Genomic DNA, 20,931 nt, shown 5'->3' on the forward strand with positions numbered 1-20,931 from the left:
TTCATAGATTTGAGCTCTGACATACTTCAATGAAAGTGCCACTGAGCAGAGACAATGAAACAGTAAAAACTTAAAAACCAGATTTCAATATAAAATAAAACTGTGGGATATCAAAAAAAGTTATTTTTTTTCGAAAAGGAGGATAGACACAATTGTTTTTCTGATTAGTTTATTTTTACCTCGGATGTCATTTATTAAGCAGCAATCATCTGTCAAGTTCATTATTTCCTTCTCTGCCCACGGAAACTGTTTTATCATCCCAAGAAGTGATGAGCCGAAATTTCGCATTTGCTAAAATCGTAATTTTGTCATTCATTTTGTCATAATTGTGTGTGGTAATTTCACATTGAATCATAATTTTGTATTTAATTTCTTGTTACTCCTAATTTTAGAATTGTACGGAATTATGAAAAATTACATGCAATTAAGAGTAACTTGAAATCGTAATTTTCGTGTTTTACACAAAAGTTTGTCACAAAAATATTCGTAATTATGAAAATTATCATCATTCCCAAAATTCCCTCATGAAAACAATCATAATCACAAAAATGTCATATGTAGTTGTAATTATGTAAAATATCACATAATTTTTCAGACCACAATTTTTTTTTAATACTACCGCAATTACAAAAATTACGCACAATGTTTTAATCTGCACATTACAATCATCACTTTACCCAAGCGCTTTTGCCCTTCTTCCCTTCTTCATAGACGCAGAACATGTTGCTAGGCTGTTGCCTAGTGATGGGTCTATACAACTATGGGGTACCACAGTGTCACCCATAGGATTGAGTTCGATCCTTGGGGGCGACACAAATTACGGTAAGAAGAATGTGTGATTATGTATAAGCTTTTACTCCTGAGATTTTCCTTTGATAGATGGAGGGGATGATAATCTTGTATTTGCTAAGGAAATGAGGAAGTTTCTGATTCACAGCTGCACTGATTGTAAGCAACGGGATGCTTTTTCCTGATATGCATGGCTCCCTCTGGACAGTATATGACAGTGAAGGCTAACCTTGGCACTCCAGCTGTGGTGGAACTACAAGTCCCATAAGGCATTGCAATACTCTGACAGCTCTAAGCATAACTCTGGGAGGCAGAGGCATGATGGGTTTGTAGTTTTGTCACAGCTGGAGTGCCAAGGTTAGCCATCACTGGTATATGATATAATCATTTAAAATGGCTGCTAATAACACTGATTGTATTGAAAAATAGGGGAGAACGGTGTTTAAAGCCTGGTAGACACCATGCAATTTTACATCAGATGGGTCAAATCGATTATTTCCGTCAAGTCCGATCTGATTTCTGATCGTTTTTTCGGAATATTTTTTCGGAATATTTATTTTTTCGGAATATTTCTTTATAAAATAGATCAGAAAAAGTTCAGTAATTAGATCGGACCTGGTAGAAATTGTCAATTTGAACCGTCTGACGGGAAATTGCATAGTGTGTACCAGGCATAATGTACAGATGACTAAAGGCAGATAGGATAAATGTATAGGCATAAAGGCATTCAGAGACAGGTTTCTATTGCCTATTATGCCAGACAGTGATTTGCTTTAATGCAGTTTGGCACATACAACACTCCTTACAAGCTGAGCACAAGATTTTGTGCCAATTGGCCCAAAACGTCCAACTCAGCCTAAAAAGACCTTTCTATATGCCAGAATGCATTAAAAGGGATAATTTCGGATTAATAGTAACCTTTCATCTTCCTTGTTTTTACTTTCTTGAACTGTGCGCACATTTTTTTCTTTTCTCAATAAATGTCTATTATGAAAAGTAAAATTATTTTTGCCAATCTCAGCCTGTTTTGTGGTTAAAAGCATCTTTTCTACATAGTTTTATTATTTGTCACATTTATATAGAAGGAAATGTACAGATTGCCACTAATATGGTGAAGTCAACACAGACAACAACAACACAGAACATTTATATGGCGCTTTTCTCCTGGTGGACTCAAAGCGCCAGAGCTGCAGCCACTAGGACACGCTCTATAGGCAGTAGCAGTGTTAGGGAGACTTGCCCAAGGTCTCCTACTGAATAGGTCAAACGGTGCAGTCAACTTGGTGCACATCAGTTGCATCAAAAAGGGATTGACTAATAATTACCAAATGTTTTAGACTTGTTTTTAGACTTGGTCTAAAACATTCAGTAATTAGGTCAGTAAAGCAGGGGAAATGATCATAAGATGCGATTCACAAACGAGTAGCTATGACTGACATCCTTCTTCACTGATGAAATCTCCTCTGTATACAATTAAACTCCTGCATAATTAAGTTCCATCCTCACGTCAAAAATACCTCACAGAATTACTTTACCGACAGAAATCAGCTGGTCTAATCTCTGTCAGAAAAAGTGGGTGTGGTTACTCCTTGTTTGCCTTTGTGAATTGCATCTTTTGATAATTTCCCCTGCTTTACCGACCTAATTACCGAATTTTTTAGACCAGGTCTAAAAACAGGTCTAAAACATTACACCAAACCATCAGTAGACTAAAAAACATCAGTAGACTAGTTTTAACTGCTTAGTGAATTGAGGCCATTGTATATAGGGAACAAGGCCTTAAAGAGACTCTGAAGCGAGAATAAATCTCGCTTCAGGGCTCATACTTAGCAGGGGCATGTGTGCCCCTGCTAAAACGCCGCTATCCCGCGGCTTAACGGGGGTCCCTTCACCCCCAAACCCACCCCCGCAATAGTTGGTCGCAAGTTGGTCGTGAAATTTCTTCTTCCTGGAGGCAGGGCTAACGGCTGCAGCCCTGCCTCCAGTCGCGTCTATCAGACGCGCATCGCCGCCTCTCCCCGCCCCTCTCAGTGAAGGAAGACTGAGAGGGGCGGGGGAGAGGCGGAGATACGCGCTGACAGACGCGCGTGGGGCAGGGCTGCGGCGGTTAGCCCTGCCCCAACCAGGAAGCGCTCCCCCGCTGCACTGAGGGGATTTGGGGGATCAGGGACCCCCGTTAAGCCGCGGGATAGCGGCGTTTTAGCAGGGGCACACATGCCCCTGCTAACTATGAGGTCTGAAGCGAGATTTATTCTCGCTTCAGACTCTCTTTAATGCTGGCTGGGTCCTCAAACTATGGCCCACGAGCTTGATACACCTTACAAAATTTTTTTTTACCGGCTTCTAGTCTTTCTAAGAATATATTTTATACGACCACAAAGACTCAACTGCGTCGGCATCCTAATGGTGGCCACTAATGATCCAATCTTTTTCATCCAATCTTACCAAATCTATGTAGTATAAGGGTAAATTGAGTGAATATACTGAATGGATACTTCAGGTAGTTCCCTTATATTACATAGAAATGGTAAGATTGGATGAAAAAGATTGGATCATTAGTGGCCACCTTAGTGTAGCTTAGTGATGCAGTTGGTGGACACAAAGCAAGGGGCGGGCAGTGGGCTGGCACACTAAGGCAGTTAAACTGACAAACGTGTAAACCACAGCCAGTCCGCAGCTGCCATGCTTCCACAGGGACCAGCACTGGACCACTGGTCCTGTGCTCCTGCCATCCTGTGCTCCCCACATAAAATGGGGATGGGGGAGCACAAGCTGAGAGCACAGATCCCGAGGAACAAACTGGACAGGGGGAGCACACAGGATGGGGCGGTTGATGGGGTGGGCCTTGGGTGGAAAAATGTCAAAATCTGGCCCTGTATACACCGTGCAGCACCATCCATTGTTTCCTTAGTCCAGCTAGACCTGTGTGCTGGTGCAGTTAGGGAGGAGTCCTGCTCTTAACAGTAAGTATGGTTTTAAGCCCTGCGCCGTTTTATTTATGTGGCGGATCCTGTACTGGTATCTTGTGCTTAATGAAGCTCTACTATTGGCTCTATGACAATCATCTTGTAAAAATCCTTCCTGGTTCACATAGGCTAGCTGCTGAAAGATATTGTTTGCTCCTTGATTTATTTGTTTAAGACACTGACATGTTGCATATCCTTGCACCGCATAGGGTCAAGCAAAGGTCCTAAATAATAGACACTCAAAAAGCTGATAACAGTAAACAAATAGGCACCCCTACCCAATGAAAAACTTCCTATAGCATAAGAAAACAAGGAAAAGAGTAGGAACTTATGCAGGGAACACACCAAGAGTTTTTTCAGCAGATAGATGGCTCGATAAATAACTTCCGACAGGTCCGATCTGATTTCCATTTTGATTGGCCAATCACGACCTCCTTGTATTATAAGAGTTTACACACACAATCTGTTCATAGTAATCAAAATACGTTGTCCCTCATACTACATGGAAGTGGTAAATTTGGCCAATTATTGGCCAGTAAAAATTGAAGGTGTATAGCAGGCATAAGGATGACCATTAGCGGTGCAATTTTTAATGAAAATTGTCTTATTGATAGGATCTTTCAGAAGCAGCCACAAGGGCGCACTCAGTAGGCAGTAGCAGCAGCAGGGCCAGGCCGAGGCGAGAGAAGCTCCACCCTCAGCTATCATTCCCCTATTGTGTTTGAAGCAGAGAGAAATAAGAAAAGGGGATACATGGCAGTGACTGCAAGCCAGATAACTAGAGATTTAGGTGTTGGGGGCCCTGGGGTGCCTCTTAGTCTCATAGCAATCAGTTCAGTGTGTGATGGCTGAGGTGGAGGGATGGAGGGGCGCAATTTGGTGTCTCAGCCTTGGGTGCTGGAGGACCTTTTCTCGCCTCTGAGTAGCAGTGTTAGGGAGTCTTGCCCAAGGTCTCCTCACTGAATAGGTGCTGGCTTACTGAACAGGAAGAGCTGAGAGGTCTCCTGTGTCAGAGACAGAGCCCTTAACCAGTACACTATCCAGCCAAAGAAAAGATTATAGTTTATAGATTCACAACATTAAAGAAAACCTGTAACGAAAAAAAAACTCCCCTGGGGGAGTACTCACCTCGGGTGGGGGAAGCCTCCGGATCCTATTGAGGCCTCCCCCGTCCTCCTCGGTCCCACAGCGGCGGCGATAAAGCTCCCCGAACAGCGGGGATGTAAATATTTACATTCCCGCCTCCAGCTCCGGCGCAGTATTGGCTCTCCGCTCTTAGATAGGCGGAAATAGCCGATCGCTGTCGGGCCGCTCTACTGCGCAGACGCAAGTCTCCTGCACCTGCGCAGTAGAGCGGACCCAACAGAGATTGGCTATTTTCGCCTGTCTCCGTGCGGAGAGCCAATACTGCGCCTGCGCTGGAGACGGGAATGTAAATAAATCAGCGCTTATCAGCGCTTGTCGAGGGAGGATTTCGGGACACTTCGGGGGAGCTAGCGCTGGACTGCCTGCAGCTACAGGAGTGGGGGAAGCCTCATTGGGACCCTGAGGCTTCCCCCTCCCGAGGTGAGTACCCCCCAGGGGAACTTTTTTTTGTTACATGTTCTCTTTAAAGAATCAAAACTGTCCCCACTATTGAAACCAGTTGTGAGTGAATCTAAGAAAAAATCCACTGCACCAATTGATCAGTTTTTTAAAGGACCCATAACCTTCTGGGATATGAAGGCTGCCATATGTATTTCCTCTTTAACAATGCAAGTTTCCTGGCAGTCCTGCTGATCCTCTGTCTCTAATACTTTTAGCCATAGACCCTGAACAAGCATGCAGATCAGATGTTTCTGTTGACTGGATTAGCCACATGCTTGTTCCAGGTGTGTGAATCAGACACTACTGCAGCCAATGGAGAACAGCAGGACTGGCAGGCAACTAACATTGTTTAAAAGGAAATAAATATGACAGCCTCCATATCCCTCATGCTTCAGATCACGTATCCTTTAAAGGGACCCTGAGCAGCAGTAAAAAAAGGAAATCTGGACTTACCTGGGCCTTCCTCCAGCCCCCGTAGCCCGCAAGGTCCCTCGATGACCTCTGGGTCCCCTCCATGGTCCGGCTGGCGGCTCCATAAACCTGGTGACTTTGGCTGAAGTTGTGCATGCATGGCCAGTCCAGGCACCAGGTCATTGCCTCCATCACCTGTAAGGGTCCTGCGCATGCCCAGTTCAGTCTTTCAAGTACCGCACATGCGTGTGACCCTTATGGCAACGGGTGCGATGACGCGCTGGGTGTCTAGACTGCACGATGCCTGGATAGCACATGCGCAACTCTGGCCGAAGAGGTGTACCTACCTGAGCCGCCAGGGGGACCACGGAGGGGACCTGGAGGACACAGAGGGATCTCGCGGGCTGGGGGGGGGGGGGGGGGGGGCTAAAGGAAACCCCAGATAAATCCAGATTTCCTTTTTTTTCCCTTTAAGGAAACGATCAATAATGCGATCATCCACTGGCTTCTCCATTTTTATACAATAAGATCTCAAGTTAATTAGCATCCTTCTAAAATTATCCCTAGAGTCTGATAGACACATAACTATGTTAGAGATTATATTGTGAGCCCCTCTGAGGGACAGTCAGTGACATGACTATGTATTGTGTACAGTGCTGCAGAAGATGTCAGTGCTATATAAATACTAAATAATACAAATAAAACATTCAGATCGAAAATATGACCATTCGCTAAAAATTGTACTAATGGGCCCCTTTGAGGCTTCTTGCACACCAAGACGTTGTGTTAGGTGCCACGTTAAGGTCGCATAACGTGCACCTAACACAACGTATGGTGCTGCAAGAGCCGACGGTAGAGTGAGCCGCGTTAGGCGGCTCGATTCCTATAATGTCTCCCAGAGTGGCGCTGATTGGCCAGCGGGACCACGTGATGCGGAGCGAGACACTCCGCATCACGTGGTCCCGCCGGCCAATCAGCTGCCGCCAGTGCAGTGAATATTAAGTAGCCATGTGCGCGGCTACTGTAGCTGGCTCTCCCCGCCTCCTCTCCGCCCCCCACTGCGCATGTGCAAACAGTCTAACGCGGCTATAGCCGCTCCAACGCCGTAGCATGCTGCACTTTGCAGAGAATGTGCAGCATTACATGTAACGCAACGTGGGCTGTGTGAACAGCCCACTTGTGTTACATTGCTGTGCGTTGGGGGAGCGTTACAGGCGCACTAACGTGCGCCTGTAACGTCTTGGTGTGTAAGCAGCCTAAAGGTAACCCGAGGTGAAAGGGATATGGGGGCTGCCATATTTATTATTTCCTTATAAATGATACCAGTGGCCTAGCAGTCCTCATGATCCTGTGTCCCTAATACTTTTAGCCATAGACCCTGAACAAGCATGCAGATCAGGTACTCTGGATAAGCCACATGCTTGTTCCAGGGTTTTGACTCAGATACCAATTATGGCAGAAGATCAGCAGGGCTGCCAGGCAACTGGCATTGTTTAAAAGAAATAAATATGGCAGTCTAGATATCCCTCACCTCAGGTTCCCTTTAAGCGTTTACAGATCCAAGTAAGGGAGGCATGAATGACCAACACAGCGAAATTTCTGGATGTAACTAACTAAAATGTCAAAATGATCATAAATCTACCCAGTGGTTGAGGGAGTGACTAGAGACTGTGAACCAGCATGGGGGAATGCATAAAAAGCACCTAACATCTACCATCCCTGTGTCTGGAATCACAGCATAAAACCCTACTTCACACAGACAAACAAAATAAAAGATACATAGCAGAGCGATAATTCAAAACATCACGCATCCTGGTGCCTATCTCAAAAAGCCAGTGTACTCCCCTTTCTAACAGCCTCTTCTACAAATCACCACTACATCTGGCCAAAAGGCCGTTTCTGTAGCTGTATATACAGGGTAGATTAAACTCGGCTGTGGCATCCAATAAGGGCCGCCCCTGCCAAGAATCTAGCATTAATCTAGCGTGTCCAACGTGTGCGGTCCTCCTCCCTCCACCTCTTGTGTGCTCCTCCAACCACGCCCTCATGTGCGCTCCCCACTCCTCCTCTTGTGCGCTCCTCCTCTCCCCTTATTGTGTGCTCCTCCTCTCTCCCCTTCATGTGCGCTTCTCCTCCCCTCCCCCTCTTATGCACTCCTCTTCCCTCCTCCTCAAGTGCGCTCCCCCCTCCTCCTCTCGTGTGCTCCTCCTCCCTCTCGCTCATGTGCGCTCCTCCTCCCTCCTCCTCTTGTGTGCTCCTCCAACCTCCCCCTCATGTGTGCTCCTCCTCCTTCCCACTCATGTGGGCTCCTCCTCCCTCCCACTCATGTGTGCTCCTCCTCCCTTCTCCTCTTGTGCGCTCCTTCTCTCCCCTTCTTGTGTGCTCCTCCTCCCTCCCCCTCATGTGCGCTTCTCCTCCCTCCCCCTCTTATGCGCTCCTCTTCCCTCCCCCTCATGTGCTCTCCCCCCTCCTCCTCTCGTGCGGTCCTCCAACCCCCCCCCCCCTCATGTGTGCTCCTCCTCCCTCCTCTTGTGCTCTCCTCCTCTCCCCTTCTTGTTTGCTCCTCCTCCCTCCCCCTCATGTGCACTCCTCCTCTCCCATTCTTGTGTGCTCCTCCTCCCTCCCCCTCACGTGCACTCCTCCTCCCTCTTGTGTGCACCTACTCCCTCCCCCTCTTGCATGCTCCTCCTCCCTCCCCTTCATGTGCACTCCTCCTCCCTTTCCCTCATGTGCATTCCTCCTCCCTCCCCCTATTGTGCCCTCCTCCTTCCTCCCCTTCATGTGCGCTCCTCCTCCCTCCCCCTTTTGTGCACTCCCCCCCCCTTCTTGTGCGCTCCTCCTCTCTCCTCCTCACGTGCGCTCCTCCTCCCTTTCCCTCATGTGCATTCCTCCTCCCTCCCCCTATTGTGCCCTCCTCCTTCCTCCCCTTCATGTGCGCTCCTCCTCCCTCCCCCTTTTGTGCACTCCTCCCCCTTCTTGTGCGCTCCTCCTCTCTCCTCCTCATGTGCGCTCCTCCTCCCTTTCCCTCATGTGCATTCCTCCTCCCTCCCCCAATTGTGCCCTCCTCCTTCCTCCCCTTAATGTGCGCTCCTCCTCCCTCCCCCTCTTGTGCACTCCTCCCCCTTCTTGTGCGCTCCTCCTCTCTCCTCCTCATGTGCACTCCTCCTTCCTTTCCCTCATGTGCATTCCTCCTCCCTCCCCCTATTGTGCCCTCCTCCTTCCTCCCCTTCATGTGGGCTCCTCCTCCCTCCCCCTCTTGTGCACTCCTCCCCCTTCTTGTGCGCTCCGCCTCTTTCCTCCTCATGTGCGCTCCTCCTCGCTCCCCCTCTTGTGCGCTCCTTCTCCCTCTTGTGTGCTCCTTCTTCCTTCCCCTCTTATGTGCTCCTCCTCCCTCCCCCTCTTGTGCGCTCCTCCTCAATACCCTTCTTTTGTGCTCCTGCTTCCCTCCTCCTCTTGTTCGCTCTTACTCCCCTCGTGCACTCCTCCTTCCACCCCTCTTGTGCGCTTCAACCCCTCTTGTGCGCTCCTCCTCCCCCCCTTTCTTTTGCACTCCTCCTCCCTCCCCCTTGTGTACTCCTCCCCCCCTTTAGAGCCCTCCTTATCCCTCCCCTCCTTTTTTGTTCCTCCTCCTTCCACCTCTTGTTCGCTCCTACTCCCTACTTCCCTCCCCCTCGTGTGCAAAAAAAAGTGTAAAATTGACGGTTGCTGTTATGTTCATCAACTAATCAACGCTCCACCAAGTAGAGATGGTCAATGAAATGCAATTCATCCTGATAAAGAACTGCATTTGATACGTCCATTTTCAAGCTGCAGACATTTTACATAAAATGAGCATATACCTTTGCATCAACTCTGAGTTATTTGCATCTCATTGACCAGCTCTAGTTGTGAGTAGCACAGGCACTTGCCTTTCATTAAGTTTTTGTAGGCCAAGTTCAACTAGATGTTGAGAGTTTATCAGCTTGAGAGGAACTTTGCCAACATCAGGTAAGGCAACGCTGGCTGTCACTTGAATAGCTCAGCTCTTATCTCTTGTTTTATTTCTACCCAGATATAAATTCCAGCAGGCGCCCGGCTCCCACGGGCACCAGATCAGCACAAAACAGACTCCAAGGTCAATATTTTAGAGAAAAGAGTAAATGGGTTTCCAACAGAGGGCTATTCATAGACATTAGATTATGTGAATGGATTTACCTGCTTAAGAATTGGTATCTCTGTTCAGTTTCCGGATTCACCTACTCCTGTCACGCTGCGCAGCCAGAGGGAACACTAATATCCTCATGCAGCTTTACAGTTTCCTGTGTCAGCTGCCACCTGATTGGGTGATTTGATGAACGAATGAATGAGCAGCATGATAATGCCATTGTCATTGCTGGAACTGGAAATAGTGGTGTTACCTGCATAGGTGTGCAGTACAGCTTATGTGCAGCATTATAATGCCATCATCAGAGCTGAAGCTTCTCCTGTACTGCCCATCCATGCAGGTAACACCACTATTCCCAGCTTCAGTTCTGACAATGGCATTTTCCAGCTCCAGCTCTGACAATGGCATTATCACACTGCACTTCTGTTACACTGTATATCTATGCAGGTAACACCACTATTCCCAGCTCCAGCTCGGACAATGGCATTTTCCAGCTCCAGCTCTGATGATGGCATTATCACGCTGCACTACTGTTACACTGCATATCTAAGCAGCTGCACCACTATTTCCAGCTCTTAAAGAGAGTCTGAAGCCAAAAAAAACCCTCATTTTACTCGCCATTTATCTTAAAGGGACTCGAGGAGTGCCCGTATTTAAAAGAATACACTTACCTGCGGCTTCTCCCAGCTCACCGTAGGCGGCGAGGTCCCGCGGCATCCACCTGGCTCCTCTCCTTAAGCCTCCGCCGGGGCCTGTTACCGGCGTCACTTGGCGACACCCGAGCCAGGTGTCGGGCCGGCTTTTCCTGGTTAATGACGCAATGCGTCATCACGCCGGCCACTTCGCGTCATCATGGCCAGCGTGACAGGTCTGCACATGCGTGGAAAACCCGCGCATGCGCAGACCGGATTAACCAGGATGAGCCGGCCCGGACCCGACCCGGGTGTCGCTGGTAATGAGGGCCGGTGGAGGCTTAAGGAGAGGAGCCAGGTGGACGCCGCGGGACCTCGCCGCCTATGGTGAGCTGGAAGAAGCCCCAGGTAAGTGTATTCTTTTAAATTCGGGCATTCCTCGGAGTCCCTTTAAGCAATAAGATTATAGCTGAAATGCTTCATTCCCATGGCAGAACGATGTATTTATACCCCTGAAATCCTGGGGCAAAAATCTGGGATCGCTTCCTGGTAGAGGCAGAGCTTTGCACAGTAGCTCTGCCTCTGCTTGTGTCAATCACTGCCACTCCCCACCCCTCTCAGTCTTCTTTCACTGAGAGGGGCGGGGAGAGGCGGAGATCAGGGGAGATTGACTGGACTGGAGGCAGAGCTGCTGCGCACAGCTCTGCCTCTGCCAGGCAGCAAATTCCACGACCTGGAAAGTCGTGGATTTTTGCCCCGGAATTTTGGGGGGTATAAATAGATCGTTCTGCTGCGGGGATGCGATGTTTTAGCAATGATATTATTGCTTAAGAAAACTGGCCAGTAAAAAGAGGTGTTTTTTATGGCTTCAGACTCTCTTTAACGTGTTCTTCTATTCTTCATCTGTGTTCTTCTTTCCTACCTGAGTAAAGGTCACCATACGGTCATTGATAGAAACTGATATCAACAATAACACATTAAATGCAGGATCATGCAGGATCCAGATTCAGATCCTTCTTCTTAGGTAAGTATCTATTTTTTTCATTAATTTTGCCGCAGGTACACTTGAACCAGTTCCAGATATCTCATCCTGACGAGCACTAATTGGTGAATGGGAACAGGTGTTCACAAAGCCAATCAATGTGCCTGTAATGAATGATCACCGGCATCAGCGAGATGCCTGTGGTCATTTATTGAGGCTAGATGCACACTAGGCAGAAACGCTAGCGTTGCAGAAAATGCTGTGTTTTTGCTGCTAATGGAAGTCTATGGGCCGCAGAAAAAAATGCATAAGCATTTTTGATGCGTGCGTTTTCAAAAATGCTGGTTTTGTTGCATAATCATCAAACACTCATAAAAAATGCACATTATGAAAGTCAATGGAAACGCAATGGTAAGCATTTTTCATGCGTTTTCCATGCGTTTTGTAAAAAAACTGATGTATTTCTGCTTCCTGTTATCTTCCTATTAATTTTCATAAAACGTAATTGTAAAATGCATACAAAACGCATATGCGTTTTGTATATGCGAACCAAAAAAGCTTTAAAACGCATGTAAAACACTTGAAAAACGCATCTGTGGTAAAGAAACGCTAAAGCACCAAAAACGGGGTAAAAAACGAATTAAAACGCACAAAAACGCAAACAACATTACCATAAAACATGACATAAAACGCAGCCTTTCACACTGATATGTGTGCACCTAGCCTGAATGAAAGTAAACACACACGTTAAAGTGAACCTGAGGTGAGAGTGATATGGAGGCTGCCATATTTGTTCCTTTTAAACAATACCATTTTCCTGGCAGTCCTGTAGATCTATTGGCTGCAGTAGTGTCTGAATAACACCAGAAACAACCATGCAGCTAATCTTATTAGATCTGACAATATCGGCAAAAACACCTGATCTACTTCATGCTTGTTCAGGGGCTATGGGTAAAAGTATTAGAAGCAGAGGAATAAGCAGGACAACCAGGCAACTGGTATTGGAAATAAATGTGGCAGCATCCATATCACTCTTGCCACTTAAGGTTGACAGCAAGTTACAGGTAAATATTACACTTTTCCCCTGTCAGACTTAAAGCGCTTAAAGGGAACCTAAACTGAGCAGGATATGGATTTTTCCTTTTAAAATAATACCAGTTGCCCGACTATCCTGTGTCTCATACTTTTAGCCACAGCCCCTGAACAAGCATGCAGATCAGATGTTCTAACTGAAGTCAGACTGGATTAGCTGCATGCTTGTTTCAGGTGTGTGATTCAGCCACTACTGCAGCAAAAGAGATCATCAGGAAGGCCAGCAACTGGTATTGTTTAAAAGGAAACATCCCTATCCCTCTCAGTTAAGGTTCCCTTTAAGGAGTCTTGCCCAAGGTCTCCTTACTAAACAGGTTCTGCGTTACTGATTAAGACCCATGAATCAAACTGCTACCCCTGTGTCAGAGGCAGAGCCCTTAACCAGTACTCTATCCAAACACTGCTAATAACAGTACACATTTTAATGAACAATCATATGCTACATATGCCAGATAATCAACAGGACTGCCAGGCAACTGGCATCCTTTACAAGCAAATAAATGTGGCAATCTCCATATTACTCTCACCTCAGGTTCGCTTTAAATAAATTTTCAATTGGCATGGTAGGTTTTCCATGGATACGGTAAATAGTTTAGCTATGATCGCAAGATGGATTCTTTAATCATGTGGATGTGTTAAACACGATCTTTTCTTTTGATCTGGATGAGCTTATCAAAAATCAAATCATTTGCTAAAGGAATCCATTAACAACACAATCCTGCGGATGATCAATCGCTTCCGATCACTGTGGTAATTGATCAGTCATCGATTAACTGTCAAAAACCCACTAACCAATTCAATCTGAATGACGGGATTGATTAATTAGCAGGCTCTCTATTGCTATTGGGACGATCGATCATTTCCAATCAATAACTACGGTGATCGGAAACGATCGGTTATCATCCACGGGATTGTATCATTAATGGTCAACTTAAAAATCGCACTTTTAATGGGCAACTTTAGGTCCAGGTAGTGGCGATTGCTACCATAGGACATGGCGATGGAATAGTTTTTTTATGTTATTTAAAAGGTTATTTGGGGGGTGTGTTAGAGATTTAACAACATTAAAGTGGACCCGAGATGAACTTTTATACATTGCATAATTGTCCTCCTTACATATAGTTTATAGGGCATTCCTCAAGCCAAATACTTTTTTTTTTTGTTCTAATTCCCTATAAACTAAACAAGCCCCGCCCACAGCTTCTCCAAAACAGCAAGGCACTCAGACCCATGTAGCAAGGGTTTATGGGAGTCTAGGCAGGAGGAGGTTACTAGCCAGAGATTTCAGAGGCAGAGGGGAGAGTGAATTTTTCACAGGCTGAGGGGTGGAGATGCAGTTGCAGATTACCTGTGTAATGATGACAAACAGATCATGGCTGCCCTCATTGTATTACAGGAATAAATCATCTTAAACTGTTGAAGCTGTATGCAGCCAGATTTGCTGTGTATCTAAGCTTTAGAAAAGATATATAGACAAGTTACCGGTTACAATTAGTTTTTCATCTCGGATCCGCTTTAATACCTAAACTGCAGTATAGTAAAGCATCCACAAGATGTCACTGTCTGTAAAATGATGTGATGATCTCTATAGCATTGTTATTTCCTGTATTCTCTCTGAGTTCCTCTCTGTTCCAAGTCAGCTGCATTACTTGATGTTGATGTATGTTTTATCTCTGCATGTTCTTCTTCAGTAAAGAGTACTTGTTATTTATACTGGGTGCCTATCTGCATGTACAGAGCACTCTGCTCTATCATGGATTGGGGTATTGCTTATTGGGGTATGCTACAGACCACCTCTTATTAATGAAGCTGCAGAACTGCGATTACTACAGCAGATTGAAAAAGCTGCAAGTAAAAACGAGGTCATAATTATGGGCGACTTCAACTTTCCAGACATTGACTGGGGTATTGAGGCTACCCATTCTGGTAAAAGCAGCAGATTTCTGGCAGCACTACAGGACAATTACTTGACTCAAATGGTAACGGAACCAACTAGGGGGAATGCGTTACTGGATCTGATCATTTCTAATAGACCAGATAATGTATCAAATGTGCAGGTTCAAGAACATTTGGGAAATAGTGATCACAACATGATAACGTTTGATCTGGTGACTGATAGGCCACGGGGCAGCGGGACCACTAAAACTATGAATTTTAGAAAAGCAAGGCTCAATCAAATTAGGCAGGCACTAAGTTTGGTGAACTGGGATAATGTACTACAAGGGGACGACACTGAAGGGAAATGGCAAGCTTTTAAACTTATTCTCAATCAATATTGTAGTATGTATATCCCATATGGAAACAAAATGTCTAGGAATAAAAAAAGGCCTCTATGGATGAATAGAAAGGTTAGGGATAAAATGAAGAGGAAAAAGAATGCCTATAAGGTCCTAAAACAGGAGGGGACTGAGGCTGCACTAAGCAATTATAAGGAGTGCAATAAAAATTGTAAAAAAGAAATTAGGCTGGCAAAGATCGAAGCTGAAAATCAAATCGCTAGGGATATCAAATCTAACCCAAAAAAGTTTTACAAGTACATCAACTCTAAAAAAAGAAAGGTTGACTGTATAGGAATCCTAAAGGATGAGGGTGGGAACTCAATGGTGGACGACCAAGGTAAGGCAGAGTTATTAAATGCTTTCTTTGCTTCTGTCTTCACAAAGGAAACAGCACTGTTGCAAATTACAGAGGCAGAAGAGTCTCAATCTTCTAACTGTAATATTAAATACTTAACGCAGGAAGAAGTAAAGGCAAGACTAAATAAATTAAAAATAGACAAGGCACCTGGCCCGGATGGCATGCATCCTCGGGTCCTAAGAGATTTAAGTTCAGTTATAGCTAAGCCCCTTTATCTTATCTTTTGTGACTCTCTTGCAACTAGCAGAGTCCCAGTGGATTGGCGTACAGCCCACGTTTTCCCATTATTTAAGAAGGGCAAAAAATCTGATCCAGGAAATTATAGACCTGTAAGCTTAACATCAGTTGTATGCAAACTATTTGAGGGGTTGCTAAGAGATACTATACATGACTTCATAGTAGAAAATAATCTTATTTCTCAGCATCAACATGGGTTTACTAAAGACAGGTCATGTTTGACTAACATGCTCAGCTTTTATAAGGTAGTGAATGCTAATATGGATATTGGGAATGCTGTAGATGTGATATACTTGGACTTTGCAAAGGCCTTCGACAATGTTCCCCACAGAAGTCTGGTGCAAAAGTTGAGGATGCAAGGACTGGGGAAGAGTTTGTGTGCATGGATAGGGAACTGGCTAATGGACAGAAAACAAAGAGTTGTGGTCAATGGATCGTACTCAAAATGGGAGACTGTTAGCAGTGGGGTCCCACAGGGGTCTGTACTGGGTCCAGTGCTCTTCAATTTATTTATTAATGACCTTGTAGATGCAGTAGTGAGCAATGTTGCTATTTTTGCAGATGATACAAAATTGTGCAGAATCATCAACTCTCAGGAAGATAGTGTCATATTGCAACAGGATCTGGATAGGATGGCTATATGGGCACATACATGGCAGATGAAATTCAATGTTGACAAATGTAAAGTCATGCATTTTGGTCGTACCAATGGTCTAGCACCATACAAAATAAATGGGATACAGTTGGGAACATCAAACTTGGAGAAGGACTTAGGAGTACTCATCGACAACAAGTTAAATAATCGTACTCAATGCCAAGCCGCTGCAGCTAAAGCGAACAAAATTTTGGGATGCATTAAAAGGGAAATAAAAACTCGAGATGCTAGCATAATATTGCCCCTGTTTAACTCTCTAGTAAGGCCACATCTGGAATATGGAATTCAGTTCTGGGCACCACATTACAAAAAAGATATTGCAGTTTTAGAGCAGGTGCAGAGACGAGCTACAAAATTGATACGTGGGATGGAAGGTCTCGCTTACCAAGAAAGGTTAGATAAACTGGGTTTATTTAGTCTAGAGAAAAGACGCCTTAGAGGAGATCTAATTAACATGTATAAATACATTAGAGGGCAATATAATAGCTTGGCGGATGAGCTTTTTGTCCCTAGGCCTTCTTACTAGGTTATGCCTAATGATGTTGATCCAGGGATTTTATCTGATTGCCATCTGGAGTCAGGAAGGAATTTTTCCCATTTGGGGCTAATTGGACCATGCCTGGTGGGTTTTTTTTCGCCTTCCTCTGGATCAACAGGGGTATGTGGGGGACGGGCTGGAATTGTACTTGTACTGGTTGAACTCGATGGACGTATGTCTTTTTTCAGCCAAAATAACTATGTAACTATGTAACTATATGGTGCAGGGACAGCGGGGGCAGTTGCGGAAATATAGTGGGGAGGTTGGGGTATAACTACATGTCTATACCAGACACAAACCGCACACCATGGTGTAGTGACAGCTTCCTAGAGGTGCTGAGATGTCACAAGCCAAATGAATGCATATCGGGTACCTGGACATCAGCTGAGGTGGCCATGGGTAGGAACGTGTACATTTCTGCAAAAAATGTAATTGTTTTAATGCAAGAGAAATGTGGAAATGAAATATATACATATGTAGAACAGATTAAAATACAAAAAAATCAAGGAAATGCATGTATAAAACATGAAGTTGGATTTTGTTTATAATGGTTTGGTTAAAGAAAATCTGTAATAAAAAAAAAACCCTTTGAGGGAACTTACCTTGGGAGGGGGAAGCCTCTGGACGGAGCAGTGCTTTTCAGCGCTGCTAGATTTGGGCGCAGCCAGCACCGCCATAGACTGTAATGGGAATCAGTCTATAGCGGCGCTCAGTGAGTAACGTTGGCTCCGTCAGAAGACGGAGCTGAAGTTGCTTAAAAAACACAATAATTCGGCCTTCAGCAATCGCTGGAAGCCGAATTATTTCATTCCCCCACTATTCATGGCGGCCTGGAGGGGGAATAGTAATTAACACGGCCGGGACTTGTGCAGAAGCAGGATCAGCCATATACCGGCTGTATCCTGCGCCCAAGTCTACCGGCGCCGATTTCAAATGTACTCACGTCTGGATCCTAACGAGCCGTCGCGCAATCCTCCAGTGTCCCAGCAATCCAATGCTGCAGAACCGCCCCCCCCCCTCCCCCGAACAGCGGTGAGGTAAATATTTACCAACCCCGACGCTGCGCAGGCACCCTAGCGGCTCTCTGTTAGGGTTAAGGCGGAAATAGCCGAACTTGATAAGATCCGTTCTATGGAAAATGAGCCTATGCAGGTCTGACATGTATTGCACCTGTATGTGAAGGGACAATAAATCTGACACTGGTTGTTCCCTCAAGCCTGTGGACGGACTCCTTCTTCATACTCTACTGTGCAGACGCAAGTTCTTTGCCCCTGCGCAGTAGAGCAGACGCGATCGGGTTCGATTTCCGCCTTATCCGAATGAAGAGCAGCTAGTGCGCCTGCGCAGGATCCCTAGAGGTAAATAGTACTCATGCCTGCGCTGTCTTGTCACCCTTTGTCGAGGAGCTTTAGGGGGAGCCAGCGCTGGATTCCCCCAAGCTGCAGAGGATGGGGAAGCCTCATTCGGACCCTGAGGCTTCCCCCTCCTCAGGTAAGTATCCCCCTGAGGGTTTTTTTTTCATTACAGGGTCTCTTTAAATACAGAATACATACGTCCTGCAGGACTTCGGTCCCTGCCCAGGGACGTAGATATTAGTCTATTGTAGCGAATGGCCGCCACAGTTTCTATTCATTGATTTAAGTCCCTGTGTCAATGATCGCCGGCATCAATGAGATGCCTGTGGTCATTGTAATAGCAAAAATAACACATACACTTATTACTAACAGTATGCACAGAAAGATAATGCATAAGGACATCTTGTGGCCAAATAGTAAAATTACACCTACATACAGTGGTGTGAAAAACTATTTGCCCCCTTCCTGATTTCTAATTCTTTTGCATGTTTGTCACACTTAAATGTTTCTGCTCATCAAAAAACGTTAACTATTAGTCAAAGATAACATAATTGAACACAAAATGCAGTTTTAAATGATGGTTTTTATTATTTAGTGAAAAAAAACCTCCAAATCTACATGGCCCTGTGTGGAAAAGTGATTGCCCCCCTTGTTAAAAAATAACTTAACTTAGGTTTATCACACCTGAGTTCAATTTCTGTAGTCACCCCCAGGCCTGATTACTGCCACACCTGTTTCAATCAAGAAATCACTTAAATAGGAGCTATCTGACACAGAGAAGTAGACCAAAAGCACCTCAAAAGCTAGACATCATGCCAAGATCCAAAGAAATTCAGGAACAAATGAGAACAAAAGTACTGTAATTGAGATCTATCAGTCTGGTAAAGGTTATAAAGCCATTTCTAAAGCTTTGGGACTCCAGCGAACCACAGTGAGAGCCATTATCCACAAATGGCAAAAACATGGAACAGTGAACCTTCCCAGGAGTGGCCGGCCGACCAAAATTACCCCAAGAGCGCAGAGAAAACTCATCCGAGAGGCCACAAAAGACCCCAGGACAACATCTAAAGAACTGCAGGCCTCACTTGCCTCAATTAAGGTCAGTGTTCACGACTCCACCATAAGAAAGAGACTGGGCAAAAATGGCCTGCATGGCAGATATCCAAGGCACAAACCACTTTTAAAGGACTTACGAGGCCAAATTCTGCCCCAAAACCTTAAAAAAGTTAACTACCTGCATGAGTTTGTATGGCACGGAGGATGCCGTCCGCGGCCTCCGTGCCGTTCCGCCTGGTCCCCTCTGCGCAATAGCCCCCCGAAAGGCTGCGACCCCACGGTCCGGGTCGGGATCTGCAGCCTGCAGAAAGATGGCCGCCGGAGCTGGCCACGGCTGCACAGTCCGCATAGCCGCTACTGCGGCTGCGCAGTCCGCATAGCCGCTACTGCGGCTGCGCAGCTCCAGGGCCAACCCCCCGATCCACGTAAAAGGCAGCGTGGATCGGAGGGTTGGCCCTAGAGCTGCGCAGCCGCAGTAGCGGCTATGCGGACTGCGCAGCCGTGGCCAGCTCCGGCGGCCATCTTTCTGCAGGCTGCAGATCCCGACCCGGACCGTGGGGTCGCAGCCTTTCGGGGGGCTATTGCGCAGAGGGGACCAGGTGGAACGGCACGGAGGGCGCAGACGGCGTCCTCCGTGCCATACAAACTCATGCAGGTAGTTAACTTTTTTTAGGTTTTGGGGGCAGAATTTGGCCTCGTAAGTCCTTTAAGCAAAAAGAACATTAGCTCGTCTTAATTTTGCTAAAAAAACATCTTAATGATTGCCATGACTTTTGAGAAAATACCTTGTTGACCGACGAGACAAAAGTTTAACTTTTTGGAAGGTGCGTGTCCCGTTACATCTGGCGTAGAAGTATCACAGCATTTCAGCAAAAGAACATCATACCAACATTAAAATATGGTGGTGGTAGTGTGATGGTCTGGGGTTGTTTTGCTGCTTCAGGACCTGGAAGGTTTGCTGTGATAGATGGAACCATGAATTCTACTGTCTACCAAAAAATCCTGAAGGAGAATGTCCGGCCATCTGTTCGGCAACTCAAGCTGAAGCGATCTTAGGTGCTGCAGCAGCAGCACAATGACCCAAAACACACCAGCAAATCCACCTCTGAATGGCTGAAGAAAAACAAAATGAAGACTTTGGAGTGGCCTAGTCAAAGTCCTGACCTGAATCCTATTGAGATGTTGTGGCATGACCTTAAAAAGGCGGTTCATGCTAGAAAACCCTCAAATAAAGCTGAATTACAACATTTCTGCAAAGATGAGTGGGCCAAAATTCCTCCAGAACGCTGTAAAAGACTTGTTGCAAGTTATCGCAAACGCTTGATTGCAGTTATTGCTGCTAAGGGTGGCCCAACCAGTTATTAGGTTCAGGGGGCAATTTCTTTTTCACACAGGGCCATGTAGGTTTTGAGGTTTTTTTCTCACTAAATAATAAAAACCATTATTTAAAACTGCATTTTGTGTTCAATTATGTTATCTTTGACTAATAGTTAACGGTTTTTGATGAGCAGAAACATTTAAGTGTGACAAACATGCAAAAGAATAAGAAATCAGGAAGGGGGCAAATAGTTTTTCACACCACTGTACATTTATTTTAATAAAACGCCATACACACACACATTTAAAATTACCATATATTCCGGCGTATAAGACGACTGAGCGTGTAAGACGACCCCCCAACTTTTTCAGTTAAAATATACAATTTGGGATACATTCGCCGTATAAGACTACCCCTCTTCCAATGCACATTAAAAAAAAAAAAAACATTTTATACTGGTGCTATGTATGACCAGATACTGGTGCTGTACTGTATGTGGTACCCAGTATATAAAAGTATATAGGCGATTGAC

The 20,931-nt window shown here is 45.5% G+C and overlaps 1 long non-coding RNA gene across 7 annotated transcripts in view; it reads right to left on the minus strand.

Moving 5' to 3' along the window:
* The window catches only part of LOC137541874 (uncharacterized), a 601,362-nt gene that overhangs the window by 402,810 nt on the left and 177,621 nt on the right, over positions 1-20,931 (minus strand). For all 7 annotated transcript variants that reach the window (XR_011025298.1, XR_011025300.1, XR_011025294.1 and 4 more), the window contains exon 5: positions 17,044-17,087. This is a non-coding gene — a long non-coding RNA (uncharacterized lncRNA). The remainder of the gene's footprint in view (positions 1-17,043; positions 17,088-20,931) is intronic.

The sequence above is a fragment of the Hyperolius riggenbachi genome, chromosome 12, assembly GCF_040937935.1.
Source record: "Hyperolius riggenbachi isolate aHypRig1 chromosome 12, aHypRig1.pri, whole genome shotgun sequence".
NCBI classification, from domain to species: domain Eukaryota; kingdom Metazoa; phylum Chordata; class Amphibia; order Anura; family Hyperoliidae; genus Hyperolius; species Hyperolius riggenbachi.